The sequence below is a fragment of the Lissotriton vulgaris genome, chromosome 6, assembly GCF_964263255.1.
Source record: "Lissotriton vulgaris chromosome 6, aLisVul1.2, whole genome shotgun sequence".
Taxonomy (NCBI): Eukaryota; Metazoa; Chordata; class Amphibia; order Caudata; family Salamandridae; genus Lissotriton; species Lissotriton vulgaris.
The window spans coordinates 703,101,453-703,105,946 of record NC_141694.1 but is presented as its reverse complement, the minus strand read 5'-3'; positions in this window follow the sequence as shown (position 1 = coordinate 703,105,946).

Genomic DNA, 4,494 nt, shown 5'->3' with positions numbered 1-4,494 from the left:
TGGCTTTATGTTGGTTCCAATGTACACCCTTGTTTTGAGGTGTCTGTTTGTTCAGTTATTTTTGGCTTTGTAATAAATCAACTAACCTTACTTGGTGGTTTGTGGTTACTATGGTCTAGAAAAACTGCGATTGAATTTATTGACATTGTTAACAACTTCTCTCCCCTCCACACTTTCATGCTAAGAAAAAGTACCATTGGCTTGCGGTTCTAGAACAGATCTAGAACATATAGGTCCAGCCCCTTCATCAGTATAAAATACTGGGCAATTGTGTGTGTTCTGTGATCATGGAAGGTCTAGGAGCTGGTACTGGAATGCCTCGGTTACTTACCAGTAATCTTTATTACCCTTAGTCAATCTTGTCCTCATCACAGTCATTACTAGAATAGCTGCCAAGGTTTCAGATTGCTTATGTGTGATATTTTCATAATTGTTTTTCTAATTATCAGTGACATTCAAAGACTGAGTGACACTTTATCACTGGCAAAATCAAGCAACGAAGATGAGGGAAACATAAATATCAGAAGATACACCCATTTGAGCAATGAGAAACTTTAAGATCTTACTGCTGTGCAGCACCAGAAATGGAAGGCACTACATGCTTGACAGTAGGTGGGGGTCTCGCATCTCCTAATCTTGAGGGGGGGTGGCCTTACTAGTAAGGAATAAAATCAGGACTCTCTTATAAAATTGAGAGTAAACATGGTTTTGCACTCAATGCTTTGTGGAAACAAATATTTTGTATTGGGTAATGTGTAAAACTTTTTATTTTAAAAATGAGAAAAAGACACAGGACAACAAAAATAACGTTTTCTTAAAACCCATTGAGCGATATTCAGAGAAGCAGAATCCCAGTAAATATAACATGCACTTTATTTATTTAACGACCACAATGCTGGGAAAGTTTCAGTAAGGTGGAGGTCTAATGAGCTCTGTTTGCCCGGCTTGTTTTACGGCTGCTGACCTCACACTGAGTGAGTTTAGGTACAATGTTTGCTTTGACCAGGCCGGCTGTAGCAACAGGTCTGGTTTGTGGCATATGGTTTACTATCAGCATGTCTCAGCCAAAGCAAGTTAGGCCAGGTCATCACCTGTGGCTCTTCTATGAAGCTCATCGCGGCTGAAGCGATCAAAAAACTAAAGTGCATACCAATCTCCAGGGAAGCTTCTCAGTAGTGCAACAAGTAGGGTTGTGTTGTAGGAGTACTCTGACTACAGCACTTCAGGCACCAGCTTCTTAGCTGAGGTGCAGCAGCCAGCTGCACGATATGCATGTGGGTACACTTTCACCTTTACCCAATCAGTGTTGAAGGATGCTCATAGGGGGCGGATCCAAGAGACACAATTTTGCAAAGAGTAAGGAACGCCTCCTCCGGTAAATCAACCCTGAGAAAATGGCTAAAGCCCCCAGCGAGCTGGCTCCTCAGAGAACATTGTGAATGCCTTAGTGTAAGGTGCAAATGTACTAAATGAGGTGACACTGATACCTCTGATTGCATGATAGTCCTGGGGGCTTGCAATGATGCACAAAAAAGTACAGAATGCATTATATTAACGCAAGGTGCTTCGGACTTGGCATTGCAGTACCAGTGGAGTGATGTTACCTAACAGCAGGAATAAGGTTGCCACCTATCCAATGGAAAAATACCTTTTACATTTATTGTTGTTTTTAGAGTCTACAAAGGCTTGGACTTGATACTAAATAGAACTTTAACAAAAAATTGTATGTATTTATTTGTAACATGATTTTTCTGCCTTTGTTTACTTTAATTATTAGTCTGGGGTCGTTAACACATCTCTAGAATCCATTTAAAAGTGTTTTCTCTATATGTTTGCTGTTGGGAGTATGTACAGATAAGGGCTAAAATGACAGCTTTAAGTGATTTCATTTATTTTTGGACCAGACGAGGTATGAAAATACCGGGAGTGCCGGTAGAAAACGGGTTAGGTGGCAACCCTAAACAGCAACAAAGTAGGAGGATCCATAATGCTAGCCCCACCTGTAGCATCCTCCCCAGCCGGTAGCATGCAAAAGACTATGTCACACATGGAGCTCAAGAGTGCATCCATTAACTGCATGCACTGCGTCAAAATCTTTATTAATCACACCCAGACACACCCAACTGATTGCATCATTCTCCTACAGAGACCATCAGGGACCAGAAGGGTCCTGCTGTTGATATTCACAAGAAACCTCATCTCTGCCTTTGTTAAATAAAGCACATATATTACATATATACATTATAGTTCCTCAACGAGTCATCGATGTGCTCGAACCACTCTTCCAGATCTCCTTATGTGAGGTTGGTGAGGCGTAGGAGAGAGGCCTACCTCCGGTATAGGTGATACAGAGGCAGGTGTCTGAGTTGGGCTCTCCCGACTCTTAAGTGGACTCAACTCACTTCTATATCTGGAGCTGACGAACATCAAGGCAGGTGCACGAAATGTGACAAATCTCTTGTGATGGACTTTCCGGGACTTTGAGCAGTCACAATATGTCCTTTGCTCATCACAGCCCTCAGTGGTTAGCATCAAATGGAGCGTAAAACTTGCACTTCCATTTCTGTTTGACCAAGATCCTGTCTTCTTCCTTGAAAACCATGTCCCAAGCACATCGGCATTTGTCAGCACAGATCTTCATTCTGGACTTGTGAAAGGAATCCGTTGTACGGATCTCGTCAGCATCTGTTGAACTATCAGTGGTTCATTGTGGCAATTTTGTTCTCATGGCTCTCTCAAACATTAAGGTGGTGGGGCTTTCACCTGTAGTGAAATATAGAGTTGACCTGTAAAAACACGAAGGGCTGACCGCAACGTTGTCTTCAGATTACTTCCTTCTAGCCTAGCGCGCTGAACTTCTCTCTTTTGGGTGCCCATGAATCGTTCGGCAACGCCATTTGCCTGTGGCCAGAGAGTTGTAATTTTTGGATGTTTAACATTCATATTAGTGAGAAAATCCTTAAACTCCCGGCTATTGACAGGTGGGCCATTCTCAGACTTAAGAATATAGGGAACACCCCATGTTGCAAAAATGTAATTTAATGTCCCAATGACTTTGTCTGGTGTGGTTGATGATAAGTCCTCCACAAGTGAAAATCATGAATATTCATCAATGAATACCATGACACGATGTCCATGGTTGAGGGGTCCAAAGAAATCCACTGCAATCCTCCCCCTCACTTGCTTCGGAAGATCAGACATAACTAGTGGATGATGTGCTGTGTTGTTTTGGGAGATAAGCAGTTAAACAAATGACAGGTTTTTAATTCTCTTTTGACTCTTTCATCAATGCGAGGAAACAACACTTGGTCTCGGAGCTCTCTTAGTGGCAACAATGCCACAATGACCCATGTGTGCTAGTTTAATGACTTGCTGTCTTAGGTTCTTAGGAATGACATAATAATGAGGTGAACAGCCATAAAACAGGATATATACGAGCAATGCAAAAACAGTTGAGACGCCTACGCTTACGTTGGAGGAACAGGATGTGCAGTAGTACAATATACGTTCCACGTTTAGCGCCAGTCCTCAGAGCTTGTCTACCCAAAACAATCAGAATAATAACTGAAGCATGATCTCCAGATATTAGAAGACGATCGAGGTCAGGATATTCCACCAACTATGCTTATAAAGAAAAGTGAAAAGAGAGTGAAGAAAAAGAAATCAAAAAACAAAAACCAAAGACAAAATAAAAAACCCTCCCCCCACCCTGCACCCCCGCATATGGCTATTGCCTAACCCCAACTAGCAGTGTGCCTGTCGCCCCAACTAACTAACTTCTAAAAGTAGAAAGAGAAAGTGGAGGAGGGCATATTCGTACATGCCCACGGTCCCCCCCTCCCCCCTGCCAGAACCAAGAATCCCCAAACTAAGTTCCAGAATTCTATTAAGCCGCATATATGTAGCGCAATAGGGGAAACCTTAAACAACGCCCAACCTCCCGAACGCATCATGATAGCAGATCCCCTGTCCAACAAGACTCATTGCTAAACCCAATCACTCAGTCTCATCCTTGACCCGTCTGATCAGACGTTCGAGCCCCTTCTGGACAAACTGTCGCCTCCACAAGATAGTCAGAACACGAAAAAGATGTATCAAAGTTCAAATCGAGATGTAGCGGAGAGATGAAAGCGCTGAGAACACCATCAAGTCCAATAACTCTCCTCGCCATTTTTGACTCCCAGCTTCGTTTCGTCCGCCATCTTAGTGGTGCTGATATACGGGGGAGAGACGCGATTTCCAGCCAGCAACAGTTCCCATCAAAAGACTCCGGAAAGGGAGCACCTAGCAGTCCTTCCTTAATCGGCAACTATCGTAGGCCAGACAATCCTGTCCATCAACTGTGTTTTTTAGATAATCCATTCACAGCATCGAGCACGCTTCCATCAACCAAAACATTGGTCTGAGGCTTCAACACCTCCCACAATACGGGGTCTGCTTCTTCCAACGACGTGGCCATCTTGGGGGTCTCGAGTCGTTTCATTACTTGTAGTG